The sequence below is a fragment of the Cryptomeria japonica genome, chromosome 9 (assembly GCF_030272615.1).
Source record: "Cryptomeria japonica chromosome 9, Sugi_1.0, whole genome shotgun sequence".
Lineage (NCBI taxonomy): Eukaryota > Viridiplantae > Streptophyta > Pinopsida > Cupressales > Cupressaceae > Cryptomeria > Cryptomeria japonica.
In genome coordinates this window covers 454,668,161-454,681,331 of record NC_081413.1, presented here as the reverse complement: position 1 = coordinate 454,681,331, position 13,171 = coordinate 454,668,161, and the positions used below count along the sequence as shown (strand labels likewise).

The 13,171-nt window shown below is 35.1% G+C and overlaps 2 long non-coding RNA genes across 3 annotated transcripts; both read left to right on the top strand.

The window, feature by feature from the left end:
- Window positions 1–3,927: 3,927 nt before the first annotated feature.
- Window positions 3,928–5,746, top strand: LOC131080037 (uncharacterized). The gene is made up of 2 exons (XR_009114113.2): window positions 3,928–4,445; window positions 5,159–5,746. It is a non-coding gene; the product is annotated as an uncharacterized LOC131080037 (long non-coding RNA).
- A 2,189-nt stretch (window positions 5,747–7,935) lies between these two features.
- LOC131026777 (uncharacterized) lies at window positions 7,936–11,005 on the top strand. 2 transcript variants are annotated; one of them, XR_009102383.2, is made up of 3 exons: window positions 7,936–9,494; window positions 9,750–10,690; window positions 10,797–11,005. It is a non-coding gene; the product is annotated as an uncharacterized LOC131026777 (long non-coding RNA). The 2 variants fall into 2 exon arrangements; XR_009102382.2 differs by having other exon boundaries at window positions 7,936–10,533; window positions 10,625–10,690.
- The last annotated feature ends 2,166 nt before the right edge of the window (window positions 11,006–13,171 follow it).

Genomic DNA, 13,171 nt, shown 5'->3' with positions numbered 1-13,171 from the left:
TTTATCAACAATTTCAACATTTTCATTAGCAATTTCAACATTTTCATTTTCAATATCAACATTTCCAAAACCAATTTCAACATTTTCATTTTCAGTTTCAACATTTTCATTTCCAATTTCAATATCAAAATTTTCAAAACCAATTTCAACATTTTCATTTTCAATTTGAATATCACGCTTCACATTTTCAAATTTAATTTCCTCTTCACTTTAAATAATATTTACAAGTAAGGAAGAAGATTGAGGACCTTGATGAATATTTGATATACCTTTGTCTTTTCTTCCTATGTCTTTCTCTAACTTTTTCTCTATAAGTTTCAATTTCTTCTATTGTAGGTTTTATCTTGTGTTTTCATTTTCAATGACTACTACCCCCCCATTACACTTGCCAAAAAGATTCAAAAAAATGATTGTACACTTGAAATTTGTGTAAACAAGTGGTCCAAAAGGTGAATTTTGTCTAATACAGACAAATATCACTAGTTTTTTGACAGAGAAAAGAATGTGGGGACCATTGGAATGCTCAAAATGGTCTATTTATCCCTTTTTATATGGTGCAACAAACAAATATCCTTTAATAATAGATATTTGTTACTAATAGGTATCCATTATTAGTCAATTATGGCACCAAAGGTAGCATGAAGCATGCCAGAGGTTTTTTTCCCCAAAAAATGAAATAATGGATATCTATAATCAACAAATATTATTTATTTCATATTATAAATATTTTATAAATTGTTAATATATAATGATATCTTTATATACAAGTAATACATATAGAGAAAATAGAGAGAGAATGGGATAGAGAAGGAGAGAGGATGGAGGGAGCCATAGAGAGAGAGGTAGAGGTAGAGGTAGAGGTAGAGGTAGAGGTAGAGGTAGAGACGTAGGGAGGGAGAAAAAGGGAGAAGAAGAGAAATCTGGGTGTATGTGAGAGAGATAGAGAGGGAGGGAGGGAGCCTAAGTGAGAGGGAGGGGAGGAGGGAGGAAGGGAAGGAGGGGGAGAGAGGGAGAGAGGGGGGAGAGGAAGCCTGAGTGAGAGGGAGGGAGGTAGGGAGGGAGGGAGCGAGTGAGCCTAAGAGAGAGACATAGAGATAGATAAACAAACATATAGAGATAGAGACAAAGAAATTGATAGAGATAGAGATAGAGATAGAGATAGAGATAGAGATAGAGATAGAGATAGAGATAGAGACGGGGACAGAGATAGAGACAGAGACAAAGATAGAGATAGAGACATGGATGAAGGGAGTGAGGGAGTTAGAGTGAGATGGAGGGAGCCAGAGAGAGTGAGAGAGAAGGATGGAGGAAGGGAGGTAGGGATGGAGGGATACAGAGAGAGAGAGAGAGAGAGAGAGAGAGAGAGAGAGAGAGAGAGAGATGGAGGGAGCCTAAATAATAGGGAGAGAGGGAGCCTATTAAACTCCTTTTTCATTTTATGTTATTTTGTAATTGAGCATTTATTATTAGAGGCTGGATGTAGTGGAAGATGGTGGTTCTATCATGAATCTCTTAAGTCAGCTTCTCACTTTGAGATAGTGCTTTAAATGAGAAATATTGTTATTTCTTTTTTTATGCTACATGATTTGAAGAATACATCCATTGTGAAGTTTTCTTTTTGAAGATAGAGGGATTTGTTGAAACTGAATATAGATCATTGTCTAGTGATTTCATGAGGTTGTAATCAAGAATTATACCCTTTCGAGTGTCATGAAAAAACTTGATGGAGCTCTATGGGTGCAAATTAGTATGGATTGTTGTCCAATAATTTATGAATCTATGACTCAAGAGTTCGGCGAGAACTCAAAAATTCAACTTGGGGCTTCACCCTTCCAAGGGCCATGAGATAGCTTGGTGAGTTCCACCTAATTCGTAATTTCTTTCTTCAAATAAAGATCTTCTAAAAATATTCTGTGTAATCAACAAGTTTTGTCATGTAAGTTCTAAGGGGGGTCACTTGACAAGGTGAAATTTGATATTTCAGGGGTACATTTGCAAGAACAATGTAATAAAGGGGGGAATGTTAGTGTAGCATACATTTATTTACTTTGCTTAATCACTACTTAATTTAAATGGTTATATAGGTTATTCATAAGTTACAATTGAGATCATTGTTTCCACTTTATAAATATTCTACAATACATTGAATAACATACCAATCAAGCATATTTCCTCTCAAAAAATTATAACTTCATGCCTATAGAAAGTTTCAAATAGTGAATGACATTTTGTTTAATTGTCCTATGCAAAGGGCTATGTAAAGGATTTGGAACACCACTTATAAGCACTTATATCCCCTTCTATGCATGCTTCAGAACCCACAATACCCATCCATATCACATTTATTAAATTACCTCATTTCTCATTAATATCGAAAGATATATTGATCACACTAAAATACCCAAATACACATGCATGCTATTTAAAGTACCTTAATATATTAGTTTAGACACCAATCCCTCAAACATTTGTCAAGGTTCTAAAGCTAGCCCTTTTAAGTAGTTGATATAAGAAAATATGATCTTAGTAATTCAAGAATTTCTCCAAAGTATTTTTAAATCCAACATCCTTGGTGACTAGCAAGGAGTAGAAATAAGAAAAATCTACAAAGTAGAAGTGTGAGATTTATCAAACCAAATATGTTGACTACATGATAAATCCACACTCATATAAATGATCCAAAGCTACAAAATCAATCCATAAACGATTACAATTTTGTGTAGAATCCAATATAGAGTGCATATGTAGATAACCATTTTTTGAGTATTAAAGCAACAAATTTCAACACTTCAACAAAGTTATTCTTGAATAGCATTTTAAAAATAAATACCTAAATTTCAAACATTTACTCTTATAATCAATGTTGAGGGGCATTCTACAACAAGAAGTTGTGTATAATTATGTGTGTGTTAATAAAAACTCTTATCTTTTATCTTATCTTAAACTTGAGAGATTTATACATGTCATAATATTAATATTTAATATTTAACTTAATATTTTCAAAATAAACACATAAAATGTGTCTTCATCTATGCAGAAAATAAAATAGTTTAGAAATAAACCAAAATAAATTCTGAATAAATAAAATAGCTTCAAATTGATATCTCTTTACTTTTCTTAAATAGATCTATACGACTTTAAGATATATGATGTTAAGTTGCATATTGTTGTTTTTGCTATCAAGCTTCAATTTCTATTGAGATGATATTGTTAAATGAGGATGGAATCCCCAATTTATAAACTGTTTTTTTCTTTTGTTTTTTTTGTTTTTTTTTGGGCGGGGTGGGTTGGGTGATGGGAAGAGGTAAGTCAACACTTACATGAACGATAATATTGCATAGTCATTATTCGTGCCATTCTCTATTTTATTAGAGAGAATGTAGCAAAATAAAGGAATACTGAGCATGAAAGACGCTGCCATACACTACTGGACGAGGAGAGAATCACTGATGCTCCAAATATTTGAACTTAAAAAAGCGGACCGTTTGAGATGAACTCATTGATTTTAAAAAGTCTTTCACAATCTCCAAATTCTTGAACAAGTAAATCACCAAATCCCTTCAAATGTATACTTCAATGATATCAACTAATAAATCTTTAGTGTAGTCTCTTTAAAGTACAATGGAGAGCAGAGAACAATTGTAGCTGCAAATAGGTGGCAACTGACAGGTATAAAACCCTAGGAATAGGTGGCAGTTGGAGCTGAAAAAGTTTGCCGTAGAAATAGAATAATTGTATTCCGTCTGTGGGGCCATTCAGGCCATTTTTATGGCTACAGAAAGTATCTGAGATTATACGCACATGATCAAATTTGTAGACATTAGGAAGTTTTACAAAAACATTAAATAATACTGACTACTGACACAGAGAAATGTGTTACTGATACATGTATTTGAAGTTTACGTCCATATTCTCTTTATGGTTGAAGAATCAATCATGTGATATGTCCAGTTAGATTGGACATGCACATGCTGCCCACTACACACAACCCAATAACCCACTTGTCTGAGACCACTCAGTCTTGCATGTGCTTCATTAAAAGATACCCACCACCTCTCCATATGTTTATTGTATCCAAAAGTCTTCTAGTACAGGTGGGTCAATCTCCATGCTTCTTGTCTCTTGGATTCAAACCCACAATAATAGAGCCCAGTTCCAAACATAAGCTCTGTCATATATCAGACTGCACAGTTCATTTGAGGCCTCTGGAAGTGGGTTTTTGCAGTGCAATGGAATATAGAGTGAGAGGATAAAATGACTAGTGATTGATGATAATTCCAGTGGTATCCAATGGATTTCAGAGACCCATTGTCTAGTGTTGGAGCATAAACAGTCAAGAACATAAGTGGGTCTTGAAACAGATGGAGCTAGATTGGTACACTAAGAAGAGCTTGCATTATCTTCCTCCTACGACCTCATCATCTCTCTCTTCTATTATTGTTCTGGTATGTGTATATAAAATTATTGCTAATGGTGGTTTATTATAAGAGTTTTTTTAAAGCTTCTGGATTTGATTATATAGATTTTTTCATCGTAATTAATGTTTCAGATCATACTTCTAAGCTTGATAAGAAATGTTTTAGATCATACTTTAAGCTTCTGAAAATGTCTGTATAGATGTTTTTCATCAACATTTCTTATCGTAATCAATGTTTCAGATCATACTTCTAAGCTTGATAAGAAATGTTTTAGATCATACTTTTAAGCTTCTGAATTTGTCTGTATAGATGTTTTTCATCAACATTTCATATCATAATCAAGTTTCGGATCATTCTACTGTGGTCCAAAATGTTGACAGAGATTTTTTTCATCAATATTTCAGATAATAATCAATGTTCTAGATCATACTCCTGAACATGCAAGCATGATCCAAAACATTGATGAAAAATATCTATACAATCTGTCTAGGGTTTACTATTCAGGAATATGATCCAGAACATTAATGAAAAAAGCCAATCCAATCTGATTAGGAGTGTGATCCTAAATGTTGATGAGAAAAATGTAAAACCTATACAATAGAATTCAGAAGCTTTCCAAAAACTCAATATTATGAACTGTGGAAATCTAATATCTCTAATATTACTATTTTTTTTTTTTTTAAATGGATGTTTTTAATATGTTTATAAGTTGTTTAGTGTTTTGGTTATTGTTTCTACAGATCAGGAAGACTCTGATAAAACCCATGAGAAAAATAGCAGTACAACTGGATTCTTGTCATCAGTCCAGAAAACCCAGGCATAAGAATAAAAATGCAATGAATTCACATGCTCTATCCTACATGAAAAAATCCTCCAAGAAGCTACTGGTTCGGCTGCATACAAGACACAGGAAGAGGAATTTAGATTGCTTTGGCTGTGTTCTACATATATAGAAAAGTGTCTAATTATTAGAAGTACAGGAAATTGTTAGAGGACAGCTATGGGCTGACAATTTGGAACTTCCCCCAGATTCTTCAAGACAAGACAAATATTCAATGCTTGAGGATAACAATTTGCTATGGAGATTCTTACTATATTACAGATAATATGCAATGTCATCTTCAAACAAAATGCTGGTTTAATGTAAGATGATGACAATTTCCAAGAGGGATAATTATAATTTGACAGATATAGCCGAACAAGAGAAGATGCAGTTTAACTTCATGGGTGCTTATTATATTTGAGCTATCTGAGATAGTAGCCCTTGAAAGCATAGAAGCTTAAATGGCAAAATGTTTTATCAATCGAAGAGACTTCTTATGTTTCAATCTGTTGTGGATAACACCATTGAAATTTTTTATCTTCTTCTAGAAGCACTCTACAAAATGCCTATAAAAGTTGACAACATGATAGTGGATTAGGTATTAGTCCATTGGTTCTTATTTGTTTTTTGATGATCATTCATTTTTATATGCTTTCGAAAAGTTCAGTTTGTTGCTGAACAAAGTGGGTGCGTTTTCAATTAGCGTGTTTCATGGACATCTCTTTTGCAACGAGCCATTGAATTTTCAGTGTGTGGCTGTAATCATGATCGGATACAACTTTTTGCTTTTGTCATGATAAAGTAATACAGTGAAAATATATATGAGAAAGCAACAATTATATGGTTTTTTCAAATTTATAAAGCCACAAATTTGTGTAATTGTTATTTAGGGTTAGATCTCTTAGGTTTCTTAAATACATTAAATACAAGTTTTTGACCTTTAACATAGTCAAGAGGTCTATCAATAGCAGATTAAAAGAAAGATCAAAATGAGAAAGAGTTTAACAACAGTCTAGAAATCAAGCAATAGGGGGAGCACCCCACAATAAGGGGAGTACCCCATAAGTCTAGAGAGCTAAAGAGAACCATAAAAACAATAAAAAATAAACTAAACCTAAAACTCAAGAGTTAGCTTACGAAGTCCAGTCAGACGAACCTCACACTTTAGGGCTTGTAATTCACCATCTCTAAGTTCGCCAGTGGGCTCAGCAATCTCTTCCAATTTTACAGCATGTTAATCCTTTTCAGCAGAGTGACAACACCTTTTTCTTTTTTCTTGCCACCTTTCTTTCCCCTGTCAATGTTTTCATAACACCCCTCAGATCATCCCCTTTTTTAAGTTATATAATATTGTCTTAGTGGATTTTATATTGTAGGCTTTAAGTAACTTAGGCTAATTGGGTATGTGCAAAATCATGCGGTCCAAAAAGTGGCGATATGAAAAAAATAGCCTAAATAGCCTTCTCCACTCGTCTAAAAACGCAAAAAATCCGTGTTGACTTTTTGGTTGGCTTGGATGTCAGTACATCTTGCCATGGCAAACACCCAAGAAAATCGGATATCCGACATTAATGAGATATTATATTAAAAAAATATATATTATTATATATATTATATTTATATAATATATATTATATTTATATAATGCATATTATATAATATATTATATATTATATTATATTATATTATATTATATTATATTATATTATATTATATAATATTTAAAACGCAAAAAAATTAAAAAATCGGATATCCAACTTTTGTGGGTATTTTTATACCCACTGTGAGAGCTCGTGGGTCATTTTTCACCCATGGGCTATGCGATAGGAAAGAAATGCAATATCGGATTACAACGGATATTGGACTTTGGGCAAAACAAAATTGTAATTTTCTCAACTCATGTATGATTTCTTGCCATTTTGGTGTTTTTTATCAATTTTTTTGCTTTTTTTATTTGGTTTTTGGTTTTTTCATTGAAACTAGGTTTTTTTAATTGAAATACAATTTTCTTCTAAATTCATTGATGAAATTCAAATTTTCAAATTCAATCAGGTTAAATGGGGGATAACAATGAAAATCTTGAACAACCACAACCGCCACAACCACCAAACCCTCCTTTAGCAATCCCTCCATTGCCAAACCCCCCCTCAATTCAGGATTTAATTGCTCAAAATTTGAACCAATTGAGGGGCACTATAGATGTTTATAGTAGAATCCCTCGTCTAGTCCCAATGTTAGATCCCCTCAAAGCCATAATAAACAATGTACAAATCATCACTGGGGAGCACAATGTCACTCTTTTGTGGCAAGATTCCATGAGAGCTAGATATGTGAATGGCTTCACCTATGATCAGGTCAATGAACTTGAGATTTCCAAAGTTGATATTACTGCATTATTTTTCAATCCCCGCACTAGACAACTTGTATATGTGAAAAAAAAAAACTTTCCATAAAATGGTGTACAAATGATGATATAGTGAATAAATTTTGGGATTGTTGGTGGATGGTTTTTGATAAACGAGTAAGTGCACCAAGATGGTGAACAGGAAAAGTGGCCACATGCCAAAAAAAAACCAAATTTTTCATAACCCGTATGGGTTTTGAGAAACATTATTTTTTGGTGTAGGCCACGGGTTTTGGCCATTTTCAACGCCAAAACCTATGGACTAGCAACAAGGAAAAGCCAAAAAAACATAGAACTCGCACAGGTTTGAAACTATTTTCTATTTTTCCAACATTGAGAGCAATTTTCAATAATGGCACCCCATCGAACAGGTAAGATTTGATTGGTTTGATTATTTTTGTTTGCATTTTAATTGAAGTAAGGTTTTTAAATTGATTTAAGTTTTTTTTTAATTAATTTGATGTCAGATTCTTCAAGCAATCCCCAAAAACAAAATAGACAACAAAGACCTCCTCTTGCACAAGCAACAAAAGAAAACCCTATAAACACTGCACAAGAGAAACAAGAAAACCCTCAAAATCCTCAAAATGTTGCTCCTCAACAACCACTGCCACCCCGAAACCCTCCACGTCCTCCATTAAATCATGTAGATGCCACACAAGAGGATATCATCAATCGCCTTACACAAAATAGTGCCCAAATTTCTATATTGGTGAATAGGTTGAGGTCCTCTAGACTTGAGCACCACTCAACCCTCGCCAGAACACTAGAAACAATGGCTAATAGTACAAATGAGGTATCTAGGGAGGTTACGAAATGGGGTTCATGGAGGGATAGATGTTGAACATTTTAGGCGGATGGGTTGTCATATGATCAAGTGAAAAAAAAGGACATAGGTAAAGCTGACATATGTGCTCTTTTCACCAATCATATTACCAGTAATAACCTAGAACTAAATATGACTCTGTTTCCTATACATTGGTGTGTTCATGCTAGGGTGAAATAAGATTTTTGGGATAGGTGGTATATGGTCTTTGACCAACCACCTTGTAATAACTGGGAAGTGCCTCTATATTTTTTGAGAAAGTTGTATTGTGATTTTATCCTCGGTGAGAAGCCGAATTACTTTGACATCCAGCAATTTCAAGGTAGAGGGAGAGGCTCTGCACAAGATAGACCTAGGGCCCATAGGGTGGTAGAGCCACAACATAGGAGGCGTACAACTCCTAAACCCATGGTTCATGTCACTGTCCCTATATCCTTGAAAGAGTCTATGGAATTACAGACTCTTCAGGAAGCTGCATCATTGACTGATGTCATTGTTCAACATGGCACACAGTTGGTTGGAGCAGAGGATGTACTAGCAGCTGTGCCACCTCCTTCATTAGGGGCACCTCCTTCATTAGTAGCTCCTCCTTCCTCAGCAGCACCTCCTTCATCAGCAACACCTCATGCATCATTTGGCACGAGCCAAGCCATTCAACATATGTGCCCCACCCGCTAGGGTGTATGTTCTAGTGTAGACATTGACGCAGACGAGGATGGTTCGACATCTCATTCATGTACATGTTGCGGGAGTAGATGCCATGCTTCCACTGCAGAGGATGTGGCCCTCACCGATGAACTGATCAATGTTGTACCCTCTCTATCAGACATAGGTGCATTTAATTATGTTTATGACATGTTATCAATTAAGTGACTAAATCTTATAAAAAGAAATGAATATTTATTTTTAAAACAATTTAAAGTGACATATAAATAAAATGCATTGCAGGGTGCAGCAGGTGGTGGCAGTACACCACATACTTTTCAGTCGACTCCACGATCATGAGTAGTTTCACCACCAGAGGTAAAGATTTGTAAATTTGTTAAAAATATAATAATACATTGGTTTCAAAATATCTTTTGTTAATTACATGTATCATTAGTTGGTATTTTATAGGGCTTATCAGTGGCTAAGATGTCCCAACTTGATGATATCATGCTTTCGGCCATTGACTTTGGCCAAGATAGCTATGCAGTACCATTTAGATTTATATATTTTTTACTTAAGTGATATATTAAATACATGCTCTTTTCCCCTATGTTAATTTTTTTCCGTTAGTTTATCCCACTTGCCTCGAGGATATCTCGTGTGAGAAAGCCATCCTCTAGCACTCTGAGGAAGAAAACAATATCCTCTCGGACACCCAAATGACGGAAGGTAATTCAGTACAATTTAAATTCATTCGTTGAAATGTATTATGATTAAACATGTATATGTAGATATTGATAAATGCACTTAATTTATTTGTTCTATATATAGAAACATATGGGGTTTATAGAATTAATGAATGCACCTAATGTCGATGAGGTTCAGTAGATAGAAGAGGTGATATCTTCATATTCACTTTGGATTTCATTCTTGCTTGTTCGAAATAACTAAATCATTTTATGTCTATATCATATGTTATCATTTTTCATAGAGGAAATAGTAATAGTTGCATCAGATTCGACTAGGCCTCCTAAGGTTACAGGAGAACTATATGAGGTTTCGGTGTGCATTTGTTCTACATATGTTAAAAATATTTGTTTTATCTAGTTTGTCAACAACTTTGGGTTATTAACTTGTATGATTGTCTTTAACCTATTGCAAGCCCCTTCCAAACTTCCTACTGTTATTCTACAATTCCATTTCAGTAGAAGTCCTACACGTATATTATAGGATCCAACACAACCAAGGGAAAAGGTATGTCTATCTTAGATCAAATCCTTTTCACTAAGTGCACAATGGAGTTGAAACCGTCTAGTTAACTCATTTTGGATCACTTACCATGTATATAGGAAATGGTACTGATTCATCTGTGACTTTGCCTTCTACGACCACAACACATCCATCTAAGGCTTCGGTATGCTTTAGTGTTTTAGTCTATTCATTTTTAGTTATTATGTGTTATTTGACATATATGTTATAAACATGTATTAATATTGTTTTATCAGTTACAACCTCCTTCAGGACATCCCATGAATCCTCAGTCTCACCCAATTGTAGAAGACAGAGATGAGGTAATCGACATTTCAACTTCAAACAATTTAGAGTTCAATATTTAGTTATTTTGATGTTATATTGATAAAATATATCTGATTTGACATTTGAATTATCCTTGTGCAGCCACCTACAGAGCCACGTACTGCTTCGAAGAGGCTCAATTTTGATGATCTACCACAGTCATAGATACTGATAGAGACATATAGTTATAGTTGTGGTCATTGAAGGACCAACTTTTTTATATATTCAACATTTGTATATGTATATATCAACTTTGATAGACATGGCACATGCCACATTTTTGTAACTATTATTGATTTGGCATCTATATTGTTTTTTTATATGTACACGATTATTGTTCATTCTGATATATATGAAACTTGATATTCGATCCAATTTGTTCATTGATATATATGAAACTTGATATTCTTGAAACTTAGTTATTTGCTATTGAAATCTGATCAAACTTGTTCATTGTGTATATGTCTTGAAATGTGGTCCAATTTGTTCATTACTTGTAACTCATATGGCGTATACTTTTAAACTATCTATTTCTCATATTGTGTATACCCAAGTACCAACACCGGTAATGTTGATATTATGTATTTTGATTGAGTGAATTTTCTTTGAGTCCTTCATGAATGAAGAGATTGGAGTGAAATTATTTCATAAACTCGTGCTTATGGAGCAAAGTTCATCATTTCAAGAACCAATTAAGACAAGATTTGAGCACACAAAGAAGATTTGAAATTTATCTAAGCATGAGTCGACTTAGGTAAGGTTTTCATTTAAATTTTATTCCATAACAAGTCGGCCTTAGGGTAAGAGACACACCTATTCATCCAAATCGCCTATAAAAGAAGAGTTGAAGTACTTTTGGACAATGTGTGTGAACCTATGGGGTTGTGTTGTTGCTGTCTAAAAAATTCTCTCTCAGTTTCGGACAACTCAATTCCATTTTCTTGTGGTGAGATTTTTTCTCTCGCATCAAAAACCGTCAAAAACTGTCAGTGAGAGGTAGCAAAATAGTGCATCTTTCGTTATGCTTGTTGTGGTAACAAACCGTCAGTGCGAGCACATCTGGGTGGTTTGGTTTATGCTAGGTGTGCCCTTGTCTCGCTCCCTAAGACATCTGATCATTCTGAGCCACCTCGTAACGGCGTTTTCCCTTGAGCGCACAAAGTGGAAAAAAGGTCAAACTTTGACATCGCGTAACTTGGAGACCGTTGCACTTATGGAAGATCAGCTTGAACCTATGGGGTCATGTTGTTGTTGCCTAAAAAAGCCTCTCTCGATTTCGGACAACTTGATTCTATTTTCTTGTGGTGAGATTTTTTCTGTCGCATCAAAAACCATTAGTGAGAGGTGGCAAAATAGTGCATCTTTCGTTTTGTTCATCGTGGGAATGAACCATCAGTGTGAGTGCATCTGGGTGGCTGGATTCATGCTATTTGTTCCCTTGTCTTGCTCCCCAATATGTCCGATCATTCTGAGCCACCTCGTAGCGACATTTTCCCTTGAGTGCTCAAAGTGACAAAAACGGTCAAACTTTGACGTCACGTAACTCAGAGACCGTGGCACTTATGGATGATCCATTTGAACCTATGGGTTCATTTTGTCACTGCCTAAAAAAGCCTCTCTCAATTTAGGACAACTCGATTCCGTTTTCTTGTGGTGAGATTTTTTCTGTCACATCAAAAACCGTCAGTCACAGGTGGCAAAATAGTGCATCTTTCGTTCTACTTGTAGTGGGAATCAACCGTTAGTGCAAGAGCATCTGGGTGGCTGGGTTTACGTAAGGTGTGCCCTTGTCTCACTCCCCAATACGTCTGATCATTTCGAGCCACCTCGTAGTGACATTTTCCCTTGAGCACTCAAAGTGGAAAAAACTGTCAAACTTTGACATCGCGTAACTCAGAGACCATGGCACTTATGGATGATCTGTTTGAACCTATGGGCTCATTTTGTTTCTTCCTAAAAACACCTCTCTCAATTTAGGACAAATAGATTCCATTTTCTTGTGGTGATATTTTTTCTATCGCATCAAAAATCGTCAATGAGAGGTGGCAAAATAATGCATCTTTTGTTCTACTTGTCATAGGAATGAACCATCAGTGGGAATGCATCTAGGTGGTCGGGTTTACACTAGGTATGCCCTTGTTTTTGTCTTGATCCCCAAGACATTTGATCGTTCTGAGCCACCTCATAGCGACGTTTTCCCTTGAGCACTCAAAGTGGAAAAACGGTCAAACTTTGGCATCGCGTAACTCGAAGACCGAGGCACTTATGGATGATCCGTTTGAACCTATGGGATCATGTTGTTTCTACCTAAAAAATCATCTCATGGTTTTGGACAACTTGATTCCGTTTTCTTGTGGTGATATGTTTTCTGTCGCATCAAAAACCATCAGTGAGAGGTGGCAAAATATTGCATCTTTCGTTATGCTCATCGTGGGAATGAACCGTCAACGTGAGCACATCCAAGTGGCTGGGTTTAT